The 21,409-nt window shown below is 47.7% G+C and overlaps 1 protein-coding gene across 3 annotated transcripts in view; it reads right to left on the bottom strand.

The window, feature by feature from the left end:
* The window catches only part of ELF4 (E74 like ETS transcription factor 4), a 41,708-nt gene extending 20,607 nt beyond the window's left edge, over window positions 1-21,101 (bottom strand). Inside the window, exons 1-2 of one of the 3 annotated variants that reach the window (XM_045200942.2) lie at window positions 20,509-20,768; window positions 16,483-16,548 (exon numbers count right to left, since the gene is read on the bottom strand). The gene's annotated coding sequence lies outside the window, so the exon portion shown is untranslated. Of the gene's footprint in view, window positions 1-16,482; window positions 16,549-20,508; window positions 20,769-20,804 lie in introns of those variants that run through there. The other 2 variants (XM_053917449.1, XM_024566922.3) reach the window with 2 other exon arrangements.
* Window positions 21,102-21,409: the final 308 nt, after the last annotated feature.

Here is a 21,409-nt window from a genome sequence, read left to right as displayed (position 1 = left end):
GTAGTCAGCATGTCTTCACCTACGTGAACGGGAAGAAAGGGAAGTGGAGACGATGGGATGAAATGAAAACAGAGGGAAGACTTAACCAACAACCATACAAATTATGGTAGAGAGAGGAAGCCAGCTTGACTATGGGAGTCAGGGAAATGAGTTAAATAAATGCAGAGGCCTGAGATCCACCAGGCAGCAGAATTTGAAAATATGAAAAGCAACTGGGAGTTACTGTGGATACTTGAGCAAGGGAGGGGCACAAGGCAAGCAGTTCTTCAGGAAGAGTGGTTTGGTCTGAGTGGAGGAGACGGAAGGTGATCAGGTGGGGCATCTGGAATCCAGGAGGTGAATCCCAGAGCCCCTCAGAAGGAGAAAGATGACAGAGTATGGGGTAATATAGTATTTGAAGAGTCACCAAGCTGTATAAGCTGTTTTTGCTGTAAGAATGTTAAGAGATATGAAGTGATTGAGCCAGAAAATAGTGCAAGAAGATGAGTCCAGCTTGGACGTTTTGAAGTTGAGATTATCTCAAAAAGCCCAGGATTAATGGTGGAAAAAACAGACCCAGAGAGTTGTTTTATAAACACACACACGCACACACACCAGCAAGAGGGGCCTCAACAGGCCTTCAGGGGCCAAAGGAGCAGGCCTGGCCTGGTGAGGCGGGTGATCTGAACACAATACTGTAGGAGAAAGTTGCCTGTGCTGAATGAAAGGTGACTTTGAATGGCACGCACATCAGCCCCGCCCCCAGGAAGGCTGGCTTCCTTGGGAGCCTGGGTGGGGAAGGAGGGAGGGAACAGAAACACTGACCAGGGGCTAATTAAATCCATTAGTGGGTTTTTTAGAAACTGGGGTAATCTGTGACTCTGCACCCACAGAACATTGTCAGATAACTTTTATTGAAGGGACGGTGTTCTTTGTCAAGGCCCTTGCCAGCTCATATCCTAGAAACCAAGGCGGAGGCTCCTTGCTCAGACCTGGGACTACCTCAGGCAGGAGGGGGCCTGCTGGGTTCACTGCTGGGCTCTGGGGCCCATCTGAATTTCCCCTCCATCCCTGGCCACATCCAGGGGAGGGTGCAAAAGCATGAGATGGAAAGATGGCCTATTTCGGGGCGGGGGGGGGGGGGGGGAGGGCGGTGACATGGACAGACAGGGAGGGCAGACTCAGATCTGACGTCACCATGAGCTCCCAGGGGGTCTCCTTCTCCCTCACCCACACTGCTAAGAGCCTCTCCTTGACTCAGAGTCCCAGGATATCAAAGTTAAAAGGGACCTGCAAGATCATCATATCCATCCCTCCTGTCATCCAACTGCAGATACCAAGTTCTTGAGGGTGAAGTGACTTGCTCAAGGTCACACAGCTAGTTCCTGTGACTTCCTTCCTCCCCTCCTCATTGTCTCTCGGCATCCTCAACCAAACCAACCATTTCCTCTGGTGAGAATGAACAGCAGCCAGTGACCCAGGGCTGGCAAATAACAATGAGGCCACACATGTGCTGAACACACTGAACTTTCACAGTGACTTCCCCACCTCTGTGCCTTTGTTCACGCTGTCCTTCCCCAATTTCTGTGGCTCCCATCCCCACGTGGTGTTCAACATCTGAAGCAAATGCCTTACCTGCTTCCTCCCCTCCTGGTATATTCTCTCCTCCTCCCCTTCCTCCTAACACCTTAACTTGATTTCTTAGACAAAAGCAGGGGTCAAAAACTATGGTCCGCATGCCAAACCCAGGGTGTCATCTGGTTTTGTATGGCCCATTAGCTAGGAATAGTTTTTACATTTTTTAAGATCGGGGAGAAAATCAAAAGAATAATATTTCATGCCACATAGGAATTATACCAAGTTCAAATTCCAGTGTCCACAAATAAAGTTTTATTGGAACACAGCTATGCTCACTTATTTACCCATCATCTGTGGCTGCTTTTGCATTATAAGTTGAATTATTGTGACAGAGTTCATATGGGCTGCAAAGCCTAAAATGGTTACTATATGGTCCTTTGCAGGAAAAGTTTGCTGACTCCTGGGCTAAAGGTTTCACTCCCCTTCAGTGTGAACAGATTAATCTTCCAAGTTCATTTCTGAGATGAATGTCATAGAGCACTCAGACGTGCCTAGAGGGAGGTGTGGAACACCAAATACAAACTTGGCAGCTTCTCATCAGAAAGAAGGCACTGGCCCTAGCTCTGCCCATGGTGTGACCTTGAGCAAGTCACTTCTGTTTTTGGGTCTCTTGTTTCCTCAGCTGCACAATTAGGGGATTGGACTGGATGGTCTAAAGGCCTTGCTAGCCCTATGATTTAGAGAGCCCTATCATTTAGAGAGTCAGCAATCTGTTGCATTTCCAACTCACACAGTTTCGAGCAGGCACAGTCCTGATCATTTTCTCTCACAAGAGCTTACAGAAGGTTCCCCTGCCCAGCTGTGGTTTTCCGCTGCCACTGTGGGCCCCCTGGCTCCATACTCACCTGCCCTGCCCCACCCTTCCTTTCTGCTGACCTGTCTGCCCTTCTCTCAGAATTCCTTTCCCTGCAAAATGAATATGGCCTCCTCTGAGGGAGTACCCTTCCAATCTGGTGGGCCAAGAGTCTCCATTTTTTGTAGGGGTGGAGGCAGGAAAAGAAGGGCTCTCAGCTCTCCCCAGCCTCCCAGGGCCTACAGCCTACAGGCAGGAGGTAAGGCCAGCTTTCACCGCACCCCTGCTCTGCCGGAGGAAACAGCCCCTCTCTGCCACTTCCTGTCCCAGGGGTTTCAGCAGTTTCCCCTTCAGGGCCTTTAGGGCCTGCTGGCCCTCCCAGCCCCGCCCCTGCCCTACACAGGTCAGAGAGTACAGGGTGGGGAGGGGCCTTAGGGACAGTGGGGAGGATCCTTCACAGGAAAGGCTGAGCAGACTGCTGTCTACACTAGAGGACGCCCCAGCAGCTCCTTTGCCAGCCTGCTTGGGCTGGAGAAGCAGGGACCTCTCCTGTTAGCAGGTGAGTAGAGGTCAGTTTATCACCTTATCTACCTATCACATTAAGGACAGAGTGAGCCTGGCCTTAGAAGCTTGGTTGAGAAACTGAACAATAACTGCTGAGGTCAATGTCCCTCTGGGCTGAGGACCAGCCCTGGGTGGCTTCGAATAGAAGGGCAGGTTGAAGCAAGAGCATGGGCAAAGTGGCCAAAAATGGGGGTTAATTTGGAGGAGCAAGTGACACCAAAATCAATGTGACTTCATAAATTTGCACAATTTTGTCCCTAACACCAACGGGCGGAGGCAACAATGGAGAACGAAGTTATTATATGTGGGTGAAGACTAGTGGCATTTTCTGGGTGATGGAACAGGAAGCTATCACATTCCATAGCCAAGGCTGATTTGGTGTGGTCACTTGCAAATACCTCCTAGATGCCCTTGCAAGGTGAGGATCCTAGCAGTGGGGCTGTGGGCCTGTGAGGTGAGCAGGTCTGCCAGGCCTTCCTAAGGTAAAGGAGCACAGTAGGAGCTTGAGGCCCTGGATCTCTGCCCAGTTGCCAGTCCTCCCGAGGACAGGTTAGAAATCCGTGATGGTGGCTCTAGAAGACCAGATGCCTGGCAGGGGGCCTAGTTAGTGGGTAGACGCCGTCACCTTGGTCTGCCTGTGGTAATACTGTTCCATGAGGTTCAAGTAATAGTGAGAGAAGCTTCCTAGAATTGATGCTTCTGGGCAGGTCAACAAAAAAGTGGATCCTTTTCTCTTGTGCCTTTAGCCAAGACCCCTGTCCGGCCAGGCCTCCTGTCAAAAGAACAGAATCCCACTTTCCCTCTCCCTAATCCCTCCAGAGCCCCCCAGGGCAAATAAAATCCAGTGCCCCAGTGATAGGGCCTTATCAGCCCTAAGGGCAGTGCCTGCTCCACACAAGCCTGTTTCTCCCGTGCCCCGCCCCGCCCACGCAAGTTATAGTAAATACTGCTTTCCGGCTGGTATGCAGGATGCCAAGGAAGCCTCAGAGACAACATCTGGATGTGCACCTTTGCTCCTGCCAGCCCATCTCATCATCTTCAATGCAAACCAAAGGCCACGGTTTGGTTACAAGCCCAACTCAAAGTTGGTGGCACGTGTTTGGAAAGCATATCTAGATGAGGAGGAGTGGGTGGAAGCGCATGAGATCAGTGCCAGCTCAGGGCAAGTGCTTTCAGGGTTGGCACACATCTGCACTAGTGCTGGGCCAGGGATGGCAGGTGTGGTCACTGTGACCTGTTAGGGGAGGGACAGAGGGCTGTGGGTACTTTTCTAAACGTGAGCAAGATTTTCTCCTGAGCCCTGTGATATCACTTCAAATTGTTCCCTCTGCTTCTGGGGAAGGGGGGCAAACAGTAGAAATGACAGGGCGATGGGATGGAGCATAGGGAAGGCAGTGGGGACTTACATGTACTGGGTATGAGCTGTGGGGCTGGTGTTACGCCAGGCACTTTACCATGTGGGCTTTCTCCTTCAACTCTTACAACAAAGTCGTTGGTCAGTGGCAGAGCTGGAGTTTGAACCCCGGTTTATTTCCAAATATTTTGTTCTTTGAACTTTGTTTTCAATGAAATCTCTTTTGGTAATAAGCCTGCCTTAATAGTTCCATTTAAGAAACAGAAATGAGGCTCAGGAAAGATTAGGTAACATGATCGAGGTCGCACTGCTTGTCAAGAATGGTGGCAGAACTCAAATCCAGGGCTGTATGAACTTGATCTCAAACTTTATGCTTTTCCCATTGCCCCTTGCTGGTAAGCATCTGCTCAGAGCCTCTATGATGCCCCTTCAAAAACAGCTTCCCAAACCTGCGTCCCATCCCCCTTGGGGCCTCAATCTCAACCAAAGCTCCATATGATAAGTGAACCCTAACTTCCTGGGCTAAGTCCGTGCCAAAATTGTGACAAGTTGAGCCCCTGTGGCCAGCTGTGGAGGAGCGGTATTGCGGAGCAGGAGGCTTCCAGCTCTGGTATGAAGGAGGCTGATGCTATTCCTGTGGCTGAGGGCCCTACTATTCCAGAGAGTTCCTGGCTCCAGACCTGGAGGGGCCATGGCATGGTCCCTGCCCCATAAATATACACTTGCTCTCAGCTTACACATATGTAAGTTTTGAGTTCTTATCTCGGGGTGTTGGTTCACATGTTTATTCAAATATTTATGGAAAGTCAGCCCTGAGCACCTCAAGGGCTTTCTGCTGGGTCCACCCTATTCTTCTCTGTGGTAGGGTCTCTTCGTATCTAAGTTCTCAGTAACCTGGGTTAGCCCATCTGCATGAATAATATTGCTGCATTTCCCTCCAAAAAACACTTCTATAGCAAATGTCTCTTCAAAACGGAGGCCCGGAGGTTGAAGGGGGACGGGGAGTGAGTGCTAGTGAGCATAGAGTTTCTTTATGGTGTGATGAAAATATTCTAAAATGGATTGTGGTGATGGATGTACAACTGTGAGTACAATAAAAGCCACTGAATCGTGTACTTTAATTGGGTGAACTATATGCTATTGAACTGTATCCAATAAAGTTGTAATTAAAACAACAACAACAACAACCCCAAGACTCAGAAAGGGGTAGCAGCTCACTCGAGACCACACACAACTTCATGGAGAAGCTCAGGCCAGACTCCGGGTCTTCTCCATTGTGACTCTAGGGCTCTCTCCCCCTGTCAGCCTCCCCATAACCCTAAGCAAGGATAAGTACCAAGGTTCAGCGATTTTGCAAGGCAGGGCCAGCCCTGTGCGTGAGGGCTGGCAGCTGGACCTAAAGCAACAGGTTAGGCAGTGGACAGCGCTCTAGGGCAGAGGCTTTAACTAAGGTCTGCATGAGCATGGCCAAGCCCCTTTCTGAACTGTAGTGTCCCCGTGTGTAAAGTAAGGCTGATGAGTTTGGTGATGGCTTGCAAAGGCCCCGCCAGTTCTGAGATTCTAATTATAAAGCACTGCACGGTAGAACAGAATGGCATGTCAGCTATATGGTTCTCGGAGTGCTGCAGGAGGCCTTGGGCACAATTAGGTGTTCTAATTGATGCTCTTCACTGCTAGTGATGACCAGGACTTTCCCGTGAGAGTCGAATTCTCTCAGACAATTCCACTGCTGCTTTTCTCCATGGGGGGTAACTTGGTCCTGATTTCCCCGCCAGCAGTGCTAAGTGGGAGAATAACCTATAATAGAGACCCATTGATCACGTCCCTTGGAGACGTTAGGAACCAGGTTCTTGGCCTGGCGCCCAGGCAGCCCCACCTTGTGCTGAGCTTGTCTCTGCGGTGGAGCGAGTGATTGCTGATGGCCACTGGTCTAGCCCCCGCTGGACAGGATGTTTCCACATCAAGGCCCACTTCCTGCAGCTACGCCTGGCCTCCGGTTCCCCCCTTCTCCTGCCATCTGGTCGCTTGCCCTCTGCCCCCTCCCCTTGCTGGGTGTTTACAGGCTGCCTTATCAGCCTGGGGAATCTGGGCCTCACCCAGTCGGCTGCCCTGCCCCGCCCCGCCAGCTTGCCCAGGGCCCTACCTGCTGTGGTTTCGTCACTACAGGCACCCATACTCTGGAGAGGCCCCCTCCTGTGCAGGTAAGGGGGGCGGTATGGATGAAGGCTCACTACCGAAACCTACCGAATAAATATCGTAGTGCTTTATCCACTTTGCCCAAGGTGGGGAATAACATTCTTTGTTATTTCTACATAGTCTTGTCTCTGTCTGCAAGCTATTGGGACAAGAATGAAGTGTTTAGGCTGCTGAGGTGGCTCTTTGGCCTGGAGTGCCCCCTGGGCTCTTCTGTTCTCAGCCACTAAGAGATGATTGGGCAGCACTAGGCTAGGAGGCTCTGAGAGGACAGGCAGACTTTTTTTTTTTTTTTTTTTTTTTTTTTTTTTTTTTTTAACAGCAGAGTACTGTAATCACTCCAGGCTAAAGGTGGGGTGGAATGACGGGGTGCAGGCTGAGTGTGCTGGAGGAAGAAAAGCTGGGTTATCCATGGGCACCGCCTCAACCAATTCATGCCCAGACTTCAGAACCTCATGGGCCCCATGCTGTTTGCATCCCAGCCTGGGATCTGCTCATCCACCCAAAGACTGAGGCCAGAGCTAACTAACCACTGAGCAAGTCCGACAACTTTCTGCCAGAATACAAGGCTTAGATTTGAACCAAGGGGGGGCGGAGGGGGACAGTCGACAAATTACCATGCTGCGGGTGGTGGATTTCCCTTCCAGCATTTGGGCTTAGATCCTGAAATTTCAAGTTCTGACCTGTCCATAAGCAGGTCCCACAGGCACTGCGCCTGCTTGCTGAAGCTGACAAAGCCCCAGAGCAGAAATCAAAGCCACTGTCCAAACTTCATCTTCCAGGGACTTCCGTTTTGTTCACTGATAGATCAATTAAATATATTTAAGCAGTAGATTGTAACATTCACACTTAAGATAAAATGCCATACTCCGGAGAACTTGTATGAGACTGTGTCCTTCTGGGTATAGAGCATACAATTCAATAGTTTGGGGCGCTTGGATGGGAAAGTTTGGAAAATCTGCTCAGACAATTTTGCCATTAATGGGCTAAGTAACCACAGGCATGCCATGTCACATGGCTCTCACAGCCTTTTGCCCACCCTCCCCACTTTCCACTATAGATCGCATACTATCCAGAGCTCCTCTCAAGCTTATTGACCCTAGTAGCAGTCAGGGCTTCCCCAGCACAGACCACCATCCCATCACCCCATGAATGACTTTCCCACCATTCAGATATGTAAACCATTTAACGTTCATGTGTTAATGGGTGATATTGTGTTAATGTGTCACCTCTGTCCTTAATACATTTTCCTTTTAAAAGGTCATCTAGAGTTGCCTTGCTTTAGCCTAAGGAGTGGCCCTGGGGCAACAGTGCAGCGGAACAATGTATAGGTCAAGGGTGTTTCTCAGTGGCTCTGCCTCCCATTACACCATTAGCCAAGGAGCAAGCTGCCCTTCACCATCTGCTCCCCAGGCCTGTGGTCTGTGTTCGGAAGCTGTACAGAGTGGATGTGAAAGCCTTTGAAAAAGCTAACGACTAGGCTTGGGGCAGCAGAAAGCCCACCTGACTCAGTGTGAGGAAGATGAAGTTCCAGTTGTGGCCCTGACTCTCCCTAGATCCTCCCTCAGCCTTTGAGCTAGTGCCAACTCCTACTCCAGGGCACACATTTAGATCTGTGGCTGCGGCCACACCAGCTGTACTAGACACAGCTTTAGAGTCCAAACTCATCTGCTTGGCTTCCAAAGGTCCTTTACAGTCTGACTCCACCCTACCTACTCAGCCTTGTTTCCCATGATTTCCCAACTCAAGCCTGGGCTTCAAGCCCAGTGGTCTCCTCATGGTCCCCCGAGGGAACATTCCAGGCTCATTCACAGAGTTTCTCAGGCCTGCCATGCCCTTGCTTCTCCGTCTTGGTTAATCAAATAGTGCCCCATCCAAGCAAGGTACCAACCCAGTTCGCTAAACCCATACAGCTGGTTACACCCTGATAACTAGAGTCCATACCCATGGAGCCCCCTTCTTTGAACTCCCACAGCTCTTAAATTCCACCACAACATCTCTTAATCCCACAGGTCTTGAATTGCTCTTTAATTACTTCATGTGTATGTCTTCTTTCCCCAACAGGCAGTAAAATCTGTGGGATTAAAGCCTATCTCATCTTCTCCTGACTCTAACACAAGTCTGGGCATCCATGAATTAAGTCCATGTAAATTCTCAGCTTGAGTAAGATCTCTAGAAAAGAGACTCCAGGTCCAGATAGATACAGTTGAGAGATAGGGATAGAATTAAGGGGCAAAGGTTTCCGGGCTCACACATTACTTGTCCCTTTTTGCTCCGAGCCTCTGTTAGGGGAAACACATCCCAGCTAGAGTCATGTATTCCAAGCAGCATCAAGAAGGGAGCTGATGATCAGTCAGGTCATCATTAAAGCATTATCTCTATGTGCAAAATCAGTGTTTCAACCCTAGGGATATTGGGTGCGGGTCTGATCACTGAACCCTCGGGATGGACTTCATAGTACTGGACCAGTTTTAAGAGCTAAAATGATTCAAAAGAATAGAGTATGAGGACAACTATATGAGGACAAACTTTTTTTTTAAAGAAGCCTTTTGTTGTCTAGACAGATAAGGTTGATTTATTTGCTCTGAAGAGAAACCTGAGTATATAGACAAAGTTGAAAAGGGATATGACTGGCATCTAAAAAATGATGTATGGAGCAGATAATTGTGGACCCGTTCACTGAAAATGTGTTGTTCTTATACACTGTTGGTGGGATTGTAAAGTACTGCATCCATTATGGAAAACAGCATGAAGATTCCTCAAAAAATTAAAAATAGAGCTGCCTTATGATCCAACAATTCCACTGCTGGGTATTTATAAAAAGAAAACAAAAACACTAATTCACTAATTCAATATACACGCACCCTTATGTTCATTGCAGCATTACTAGTAACAGCCAAGATATGGAAGCAACCTAGATGTCCATCAATAGGTAAAGGGATATATGTGTATGTATATGTGTATGTATATGTGTATCTGTATGTATATGTGTATCTGTATGTATATGTGTATCTGTATGTATGTATATGTGTGTATGCGTGTATATGCATATGTGTGTATGTGTGTGTCTGTGTGTCTGTGTGTGTATGTATATGTGTATGTGTATGTATGTATAATTTCAGCAGTGAAAAAGGAATGAAATCTTGCCATTTGCAATAAAGCACATGCACCCAGAAGATATTATGCTAAGTGAAATAAGACAAAGACAAATAATGTGTAATTTCACTTATATGTGGAATCTAAAACAAAACAAAACAAATGAATAAATAAAACAAAACAGAAACAGACCCAAAGATATAGATAACAAGCTGATGGTTATCAAAGGAGAAGGGAGTAGGGGAATGGAAGTAAAACAAAAAATTTTAAAAATGAAAATAAGAAGATGTGAGGAACAAGATATATAACTATAATTTAGAACAGATCCAATCAGTTCTTTACAGGTATAATATTCAGATATTTACAAATTGCCATATATTACTTTCGTGCATTACAAAAATGGGTTATAAGTAAAAGGCAAATAAATAGTCTTATATTGCAAATGCATAGTAAAGTTAAGGAACTTTTCAGCCGGAGAATACCAATGAACAGATTAAGCATCTTCTAAAATGACAGACGTATCTCTCACACATCGATGTTTCTCTCCCTCTCTTTCTCCCTCCTTTCCCCTCTCTCTAAAAATAAATTATTAAAAAGAAGAATCATTATAAATCTACAGTAATCAAAATAATTGGTATTAGAATAAAGATAAATAAATAGATCAATCAATAAAACAGAATATAGAGTCCAGAAATAAGTCCATGTATATAAGGACAATTGCAATAGAATAATGATAGCTTTTTCAACAAATGGTGCTGGAAGAATAGTATATCTATATGTATTGTTAAAAAAATGAAGTTGGGGCCATACTTCTTACCATACCAAGAAAAATTTCTTCTTACCAAGAAAAATGTAACTGGAAGTGGATCAAAAACCAAAATGTAAAGCCTAAAACTATAAAACTTCTGAAAGAAAACATTAGACAAAATATTTTTCCACCCAAAACTACTGAAACTGATTAAGTGAATTCACTAAAGTAGCAGGATACAAAATTAGCATCCAGGAATTAGTTGCAGTTTTACATACCAATAAAAAACTATCAAAAACAGAAATTAAGAGAACAATGTCATTTAAAATTTTATCCAAAAATTAACTACCTAGGAAAAAATTTAACCAAGGAAGTAAAAAACCTGTACTGGGAAAATTATAAGACACTGAAGAAAGCAATTGAAGAAGATACAAATAAATGGAACCATATACCGTGTTCATAGATAGGAAGATTTAATATTGTTAAAATGTCCATACTACTGAAAGCAATCTATAGATTCAGTGCAATTCATATCAAAATACCAATAGCATTTTTCACAGAACTAGAACAAATAATCCTAAAATTTTTATGGAACCACAAAAGATCCTGAATAGCCACAACGATCTTGAGAAAGAAGAACAAAATTGGAGTATCATGCTACCTGATATCAAACTATACTACAAGGCTACAATAACCAAAACAGCAGGGTACTGGCATAAAAACAGACACGTAGATCAATAAAACAGAACAGAAAGCCCAGAAATAAATGCATACTTACATGGTCAATTAATATACGACAAAAAAAAAAAGGCAAGAATATACAATGAGGTAAAGATGGTCTAGTCAATAAATGTTGTTGGGAAAACTGAACAGACACATGCAAAAAATGAAACCATACCACCTTTTTACACCACATACAAGAATAAACTCAAAATGGATTAAATGCTTAAATGTAAGATTTGAAACCATAAAACTCCTAGAAGAAAACATAGGCAGTAAAGTCTCTGACATTGCTCTCGGTAATATTTTTCTGATATATCTCTTCAGGCAGTGGAAACAAAAGAAAAAATAAACAAGTGAGACTACATCAAATTACTGTAAAAAGCTTTGCATAGTGCCCGGAACATCATGACTCAGTTGGTTGAGCAACCTCTCACAAAGCGAAAGGTCGCCGGTTCGATTCCAGGTCAGGGCATATGCCTAGGTTGCAGGCCCAATCCCCAGTTGGAGTGTGTATGAGAGGCAACCGATTGATGTTTTTGTCACACATTGATGATTCTCTCCCTTTCTCTCTCCCTTCCCCGCTCTCTAAAAAAATAAATACATAAAATATTTTTTTAAAAAAGTTTTGCACAGCAAAAGAACCATCAACAAAATGAAAAGACAACCCACTGAATGGGAGAACATCTGCTAAAAGGGTTAATATCAAGGGGTTAATACCCAGAATTTATAAAGAACTTATAACTCAACACCAAAAACCCCCCAAATAATCCAATTTAAAAATGGGCAAGATACCTGAATAGACACTTCTCCAAGGAGGACTTACAGGTGGCCAATAGACTTATGAAAAGATGCTCAGTGGCACTAATCATCAGAGAGATGCAAATTAAAACCACAGTGAGATATCACCTCACACCTCTCAGATTGGCTATCATCAGTAAATCAACAAACAAGTGTTGACAAGGATGTGGAGAAAAGGGAACCCTAGTGCACTGTTGGTGGGACTGCAGATTGGTGCAGCCACTGTGGAAAACAGTATGGAATTTCCTCAAAAAAATAAAAATAGAACTACCTTATGATCCAGCAATTCCACTCCTGGGTATTTATCCACAGAAATCCAAAACAGTAATTCAAAATGATATATGCACTTTTATGTTCATCGCAGTGTTGTTTACAATAGCCAAGCTATGGAAGCAACCCCAGTGCCCATCAATAGAGAAACTGATAAAAAGTGGTGATGATACAATGGAATATTACTCGGCCATAAAAAAGAATGAAATCTTACCATTTGGGACAACATGGATGGACCCAGGGGGTATAATACTAAGTGAAACAAGTCAGACAGTGAAAGACAAATACTGTATGATTTTACTTATATGTGGAATCTAAAAAACAAAATAAATGAACAAATAAAACGGAAACAGACTCATAAATACAGAGAACAAACTGATGGTTGCCAGAAGAGAGATGGGTTGGAGGGCTGGGTGAAAAAGGTAAAAGGATTAAGAAGTACAATTAGTAGTTACAAAATGGTCACAGGGATGTGAAGTACAGCATAGGGAAGATAGTCAATAATATTGCAATAACTACGTTTGGTGCCACGTGGGTACTAGACTCATGGGGGTGATTACTTTATAAAAATATATACATAATCTCCACCATGCTCTACAAGTAAAACTAATATAAAATAATATTGAATGTCAACTGTAATTTTAAAAAATTTTAAAGATTGTATTTATTTTCAGAGAGGGGGGAAGGAGAGAGAAAGAGAGGGAAGGAAACATCAATGTGAGAAAGAAACATCAATTGGTTGCCTCACGTACATGCCCTGACCACGGACCAAACCCAAAACCTAGGCATGTGCCCTGACCCGGAATCGAACTGGTGACCTTTCGCTTCAAGGCATGTCGCCCAACCAAGCCACACCCATCAGGGCTAGTTAATTTTTTTAAGTAAAACAAATTGTGACCTAGGGCTAGGTGAAGAATTCTTAGATTCACACCAAAAGCAAGATTCATAAAAGTAAAAATTGATTAGTTGGCCTTTATCAAATTTAAAACGTTCCACTCTTCAAAAGACACCATGAAGATAATAAAAAGACAAGCTCCTGTCTTGGAGCAAATCTTTGCAAAATATGTATCTGATAAAGGTCTTGTATCTAGAATCTATAAACAACTCTCAAAACTCAAGTACAGGAAAAAAAAATACAAGCCAATTTCAAAATGGACAAAAGATTTGAACAGACACCTCACCAAAGAAGATACATGGATGACAGATGAAGTACATGAAGGGACTCTCAGCGTCATCAGTCATTAGGGAAATACAAATGAAAGCCACAGTGAGATGCCACTGCACACCTGTTAGAATGGCCGTCATTAACAACGCTGCCCACACTAAGTTTTGGAGAGGATGTGGAGCAACTGGAACTCTCACATGCTGCCGGTGGGAATGTAAAATGGTGCACCTACTTTGGAAAGCAGTTTCACAGTTTCTTAAAAAAGTTGAACTTACAACTCCTGTATGATCCAGCCATTAAACTCCTAGATATGTAACCAAGAGGAAAGGACATAAACCCACACACAAATTTGTATACGGATGTCCACAGTAACTTTGTTTGTAACAGTCAAAATCTGGGGGGATAAACACCAAATGTTCACCAACTGATGAATAAATAAAGAATGTGTACTATATCCATACAATGGAATGCTACTTAGCAGTGAAAAGGAATGAAATACTGATGAATACAACAACATGGATGAATCTTAAAATAAATATGCTGGATGAAAGAAGCCATGCAAAATGAGGGGACGTGCTATATGATTCCATTTATATAAAACTCTAGGGAACACAAACTATTACGAGTACTAAATAAGCCCTAGGGTTGTAGTGCACAAGACAGTGAATACAGGCAACGATAATACGTTATAATCATCAGACTTGCTAAGAGACCAGATCTTAATTATTTCAATCACTAAAAAGAAAGGACAGTTATGTAGTGATAGAAGTGCTAATTATCACAACTGGAGCCATATTACAATATATAAATGTATCAAATTAGCATGTTGTACACCTTAAATTTATACAATATTATATCCCAAGTATATTTCCATGAAAAGAAGAAAATGCATGCTAATCAACAGTGACAGGAAGAAGGTAAGTGGTTGCTCAGGCTGAGAACAAGGGATCGCAAAGGTGCACACGGAGACTTTCAGGGGTGATGGTTTCATGAGTATCTATCTACATATGTCAAATATTATCAAATCGTACGCTTTAAATATGGGCAGTTTCTTGTATGTCAATATTACCTCCCTAAAGCTGTTAAATAAAAAGAAACTTCCCCAGGTGGATACAACAACAGCAGGAATACTCTATATTTTTAATGTCACTTTACTATGTGACATGATTAAACTACTACATAATTTATGTGGAATTTTATTCTTCAACAGCAATGAAGACAAAAGCAGCAGGAACACCGATGCTCTCCTAGAAAACACATTCCTTGGTGCCACCAGGAGAGGCAAATTCTGAACCTTGGCACTTACTGAGTGTCCTGATTCTAGTGGGTTTGTGTTGTTTTATCTTTTGTTCGCTCTCGTGCCAATGTTATTATCCCACCTAGCCTGCAATGTCCCTATAGCAGAGCCAAAGCTCTCTCCTACTTGGAAAAATCGTCTGCCCACTCACCACCAGGAAGCCTTCCCAGTGAAGCTCAGGATGGAGAAGAATGACCTTCCTCTAGATAAGGTCATTCTTATCCATGGACCCTCACCATCAACCAATCTACAAATCTTAAGTACCATAAGCTCGCTGGCGCTGCAGCTCCTGCCTGCTGTGGGGCTAAGCGCACGTGTATTACTACAGCTCTAGGTTTAGGTTTAGATCCTTCAGAGCAGGGGGCTGGGCCTGGTGTGTGTGTGTGTGTGTGTGTGTGTGTGTGTGTGTGTGTGTGTGTTTAAGATTACGGTGGCGCCAAGAAAGTGGTCACCTAATGAGACAGGTGTTTTCTGTGCATGGATTCTAAGAAAATCAGCAGAGCTGAACTGGCCTATTATCCTCTGAGGGAATTATGGGAAAAAGACACATTATCTCTTAAATGTATGTCTAAGTACCTCCTTTTTTATCAGGTCATCAGGAATTCCAGGAGGTTAAGACTAATTGCCCATTCTCCGACTCCCTGAGGCCTAGCAGTTCTAACCTGGCATGCTGGAACCAAGGGACTGAGTGAAGTAGTTCTGGGGTGGTCCAAGGGCGATCCCGTTTATCCTTGGCCTCCTGGCTCTGCTGGTCACAGGCTCCTCAAGCAAACACAATCCATTTGATAGCAGATGGAACCTTCAAGTTAGTTTCTGGGAGGACTTTGGAATGGGAATGGCCCAGCCCCCTCGGAACTCTTCTGGGCAAAGGCAGTGCCCCAGTTCTAACCCCAGGCCTCTGGGCATTGGTCCAGAATTATCCTATCATCTACTCTAGCAAAAGGAAGGAGAAAGTGAGCAGTGTTGACCAGTCGGCTCCCAGAATTCTGTAGCGTAAGAACAACAAACTGATGATTGCTAAATACTAGCCAGGGGTGGAATGTGAAGTCTGTTCTCAAAGGAACTTACCCTGATTCCTATTGCAAATGGGAAGATAAAAGTGGTGAAGAGATAGATGGCAATGTTAATAAAAATATGAAAGACAACTTTCGCTCTATGTGCACACGCACACATGCACACACACAACTTTCTTCCATGTCGCTTACTGTATCCTGTGTGATGGAAGCGTCAACACAAAGTTAGCAGAAAGATCTGGAAAACCTTCCTCTTGGTTTTGGGAATGGATATGGTATACCCTGCCAGCAGTGCCAGAGAAGCAGCTGATCCTTGGCAGCTGGCAAAGTAAAGGGTATGTGAAGGAGAAATGATAACGACAACAACAACAACAAACAGCTGCAGAAATAATAAGAGCCAGCACTTACTGGGTAGTTACTACGTGCCAGACACCATGCTGAGTGCGTTACAAGCATTATCTCCTTTAATCTTGACTCCAACCCTGTGAGGTGGGCACTGAGACCCAGAATGGTTAATCGAGGAGCCCAGTCACACAGCAGGTTAAGTGGTAGCTCTGGGATATGAAGGCAGAGAGCCTGTGCTCTTCCCCGCCTTGAGACAATATGCTCTGGAGAAGAATTCAGGTTAGACTAGAAGAGGAAGCGCCAGCCCTGGAACAAGAAAATGATCTATCAAGAAGGTGGGAACCTAAGGAAAAGTTTGCTCTACCTGGGCAAGCTGCTTAGCCTCTTGTTTCTTTTTCACCTAAGAAATGTGGCGCTTTCCCTTGCAGATCTCCCCCCGCATGAAATACCTTTCCTTGCTGCCTGACCCTGGGAGCAGGCTGCCGTCTTTTTGCAAAGAAACTTACCTTAGGACACAATTTCCTATCCAAGAAGTCAGGGCAGTCTGGTATCCCCTACGGTGTTGCAACGTGCTGGGGAGGGGGCAGAACAAGAAGGCAGTGAGAGAGGAAAATGATGCGTGGGGGGCATGCATGTGTCCCGGGGTTTATATCCAGTTAAACCCAACAAGGGCAAAGTTCCTTTCAGCCAAGGGAGACACAAAAGCAGCAGAACAAATACATGGCTAGTACTTGCCCTTGCCCATTGGTCTGGGAAGAGAGATATGTGGGAATGTCTGGACCCTTTGGTTCCCAGATGAATAAGAAAATGAAAATCTCTGTCCTCCACCTGAACTCCTGGGCTTCCAGAGAACTCCCTGAAGCCTAGAGAAGGTGGGACCCAACCAGCCTGTTCCTGCCATAAACACCTGTGGCATGTCACTTTTCCTGTTCCTTTGGTGCCCCCATCTCTTTTCCTCTCTCTTCTCACCCAGGGCCTCTGTGTGTGTTGGGGGTGGGGGGTGTCAAAAGGAAATCCTCTCAGCTTGGGTGGCAGGGAAGCCTGGCCATCTTTTGTGTCTCATCAATACAGGCTGGGCTCCTGATCTGGGCCAGCCACTTTATACCTCATAGAGTGGAGGTTGGGGACTGCACTGAGCCACCCACACTTGCTGACCTGGTCTTTTACGTGACACACATTTGCCAATGATCCAGGCTTCCTAGGTCAGTCTTGGGCCAGGGAAGAAAGAAGAAGGTGTCTTTTCTCCCCTTTCTGCCTAGTCAAATCTCCCCTGCGCCGCCCCACCCCCCCTTCGAAGTCTAGCCGGAGGCCCATCCTTCACAAAGCCTTCCCTCCCTCCTCCAGCTGCTGCTGACCTCAGAGCTCTGGCCCCCGCTCTGGCCCCTGCTCCATGGAGCACAATTAGCACCTGACCAGCCACAGGCCTGGCTATTTGTCCTAGCCTCTGATTGTTTCAGTGTCTTAGTCATCTCTCCCCCACTGCCTCCTTCGCACACCTCCCCCATAGCACCTAGCACAGGTTGGGCACACAGTAGGTGTTAATAAATGTCTGTTGAATCGAAACTCAGCAGCCCCTATGAGGTCAGAGCCCTCATAAGCTCCTGACAAGCAGTTCCTTGGCAACCAGCGCTGGGGCCCTGGCTATAGGGCATTAGCGGCAGGGCCGATATTATAGGACACTTGAGGCTCAGCGGCTAGAGATCTGCAAGCGGGTTGGTGTTGATGAGAAAAGCCCCTGACCCCTAGGAAAGCGCCCATGGGATTCTGGGTACCGCAGATGAGTTTCCTTTCTCCCCTGCAGAACTAGTTTTCAGTCTGTGAACCACAAAGGGAATAAATTGGCAGTGAAGCCAGAAACCTCTTTGCAGTTTAGAAATCCCAGAGAGATAACCAAGCCCAGTTTGGGGTCAGGCCCAAGTCTGAGGCGAGGAGGCTGCCCAAGACCCTTCCCCGTTTATCAGGGGACCTCCTGGAGGTGCAAGGGACATGGCAAGCATTGGTCCTGCCACTCCTAGGGCTAAGGGGTGTTTGGGGGTAACCCTAAGTAATGGCAGCCTGCCTTGGAACCCAACAAATGATGCCACTGAATGCTTGCCACCTGCAGCCAGCCCACACAAGAACCAGGTCTCTCTTTCCCTGTCATTCCCCAAATCCCAGACCAGGCCTCTCTGTGCTGGCGGGGGAAGGGAGGCATCCAGACCAGAACCCAGCCAGGGTTCCCAGGCAAGGCGGTACCTAGCACTGTGTACTGGCTCAAGGATTCCAGTCTGGTTTTGACTTAGTTATTTATATAGATGACCCAGCCACTGCTCCCACCCCTCCCACATCCCCTACCCCAATGGTGGACAGTGTCCTCTTCACCACCACCTTTTCCTCATTGCCATCGGTGCCTGGTCCTGGGACTGGATCCCAGCAAATGCTTGCTGAGTTGAATCTGAGCTTTCAGCACTGTGTCCGGCGGTATCACTATGCCAGTCTGCGCTTACGGTGTCACAGACTGTTCTGATATGAGGTGCATCCCATTAAACAGATGTGGAAACTGAGGCATACAACTGACTGCGATCACATGGCTAGTAACTAAGAAAGCTAGATTTAGACCCAGACAGCCTAGTTTTAGGAATTGGGGGGAAAATGAAAAAGTTTGGGGGAGGGGTGAGGACCAAGGCCAAGCTTAGGAGAGAGGATTTCCCTGCGAAAACAGTCCCCTCAGCCTACATCTAGCTGGAGCTTTTGGGGACAAAAGCACTGAATTTTGCAGGTCAGGGCATTTTCCACATCATTTCAATTAGGCCCATGACTGACAGACCACACAGCACCCTCACTTTTAGATTCCAGTACAGGAGAGAGGAGATAGAAGCCACTGTCCACTCTTAGCCCTAGGCAGGAGGAGGGTGGGTTTTGGGCCTCCAGCTTGTCCAGGGGTGGGCGCCAGTTCCTGAGCAACCACCGAGCAAATAGTGTAGCTGTGGGAGGAATGCCAGACATAGTTGCAAATTGCAAACAAGCCACTCCTTAGGCTCACAGTGGAGGCTGGGTGAGGGTGGCAACGTGGAGCCTGCTCAAGGCACCCCCCACAAGAAATCCCAGCCTTTGAACTCAGGCTCAGAGACAACCACAAGCAAGGCAGCTTCTTCCCCAAACCACCCTATACGAAGTCTTCAGGATAGCTCAGTCCTTCACCTAACTCAGCATAACTCCCCGAGAGGCTATTTATGCTCTGGGTCCACTGAATTAATGTTAGAAAGCACCTTATAACCGACCAAACCCTGTGTAAGTAGCTGTGAGGAGGGATTTGCATTTTTGCCCGGCGTGGTGTTCCGGGGGCACTTTCAATGGGAGAGCTAGTTCTGTTCCCTTCATCCCCCTCCCACCTGGCACTCTGGCCTGGGGTCATCTCTAAAGGGGTGAGTCCCCGATGGGCGTTCCCGCCAGCTGTTGGGGCCCAGCAGTGGTGGCTCAGGCCCTGGGGTGGTGACCTCACTTCCGCTCCTACCTCCCCACCTCCCCAGCACTCCTCCCATTTGAGGCCCCACCAGGCAAAAAATCGAGAAGTCCAAGGTTAACTGTTCCTCCCCATTTTAAGAGCTAATTAAAATGATTAGCCACAATGAACTGTCAAACATTAACCAGAAGAAGCTGCAGGACCAGACAGGGCTCAATCTTGGGCAGAGGGATGGGGGCTAAGAACCAAAATGCCATCAAACCCCACGGTTGGGGTGTGGTGGTGTGGAAGCAGCCAGGGAAAAACTTGGCTGAGCCAGGTGCCAAGGGTTCAGGAGGTGATTCTGGTCAGAACGGCACTGTCCCTGCACACTGTCGTGAGGTAAGCGCGGCAGAGTTAGGGTGCGGTGGAGAGACCAGGAATTCACAACGCCACCACCGCCTGAGCAGTGTCCAAAAGCACGGCGTTGTCGGCAAGGGATCCCGCGCTGCGTGGCTGTGGACTCCCCTCGCCGGCAGCAGACGAAGGAACAGAGAGGCGGGAGAACTCGGGAGAGCGGGAACGCGGGAGAGGGAAGGCTGCCGGCTGGCTCACACGCAAGCTCGGGCGCCACCCCCCCGACCTCCGCCCCGCCAAGAGGTCTCTATTTTAGCGATCCAATTATTCAAGTGTGTGTGTGTGTGGGTTTTACCCTGAGGCGCCTGGCCCCAGAAGCCCTGCGGGCCGCTGGATGAATCTAACAGCCTCTCCACGGACCAGCCCAACCTCCTGCCCTCAGGAACCAGCCTTTGGGGGACTGTTGTTGCGACCGGTCTCGTCTTGGAATGCGGGCTGCCCAGGGCGCGGGAAAAATGGCCCCCAACCCCGACTCAGAAAATCGATTTCGCTCCTAACCCGGGATCAAGGAGTCCGGGATCCACAGCACACACGCGGTGGGGCGAGGCAAGGGCGGGACTCAACACGCCGCGGTCTACTCCCCTTCCCTGGGCCCCCAACCCCTGCACTCCGGGGCCCCGAGCCTCCCGATCCCGCCCTCGGACAAACTTTTCGAGGTCTCCGAAGGCTCAAAGAACTGGCGCCATCGACGTACCTGAGGCGAAATGGGCTCGGTCGCCAAGCCGTGTTCGATCAATCGCCTTACAATCCCCTCCCCGCTCTGGGGGCCGAGCCGCGCGGGTCCCCAGCCCTGCCAGCCCGCCTTCTCCCTTGAGAAGCGGGACCCGGCAAGTGGCGCCGGGATCTCGGCGCCGGCGAAAGGAGAAGTGGAAGTTGAGCGCAGCGCCCGGTCGGTCCCCGCGGCCGCTGGGGCCAGCGTCCGCCTCCCTCCTTCCTACCGTCCTCTCCTCCCTGCCCGCCTGCCCCCGCGGCCCTGGGCCCGTGACTCACCTCAACGCGGGGGCAGGCCGGTCCGGGCGGGCGAGGCGTAAGGCTCTCCCACACGTCGCGCTGCCAATGGCAAGTTAGAGGGCGAGATGCAAATACCAGGTGAACCCGCGGCGCCCCTGAAAAAACGACTCCGCGGGGCGGGGTGGAAGCAGAAGGGCCCAGGCGGGAGGCCGGAGCGGTGGGGGCGGCCGGGGCGGTGGGGGCGCCCGAAGTGGGGGCGCAAGCCAGCGGAGACCTGCGCTGAGACGACCGAGCGAAAGGGGAAATTGCACCAGAGCCACACACGTCCCCTCAGGCGGCGGCTGGGGCGGGCGCGAAGGAGGCTGGGTGGGAGGGAGGGAAGAGCCGGAGGGAGGGACCGACGGGAGGGACCGTGGCGGGCGGGGTAGGGGAGGGAGGAGGCGTCATGGTGGAAACAGCGCCCCTCCACCCCCAGCCCGCCGCTGTCGCCAGCAAGGCAGAGGGAGCCGCGCCAGGGGCCCGCGCGGCCTCTCCTTCCCCTCACCGTTCACTTGCCCCCCGGGTACGACGAGGGCAAGGCTCCCAGAGAGGGCATAGCTCGAGCTCCGCCCTGGCCCCAGCGGGAAGCCCCCACTGAAGAGAAC

This window comes from Desmodus rotundus, chromosome X (genome assembly GCF_022682495.2).
Source record: "Desmodus rotundus isolate HL8 chromosome X, HLdesRot8A.1, whole genome shotgun sequence".
Taxonomy (NCBI): Eukaryota; Metazoa; Chordata; class Mammalia; order Chiroptera; family Phyllostomidae; genus Desmodus; species Desmodus rotundus.
This window is presented reverse-complemented; position numbering and strand designations above follow the sequence as displayed.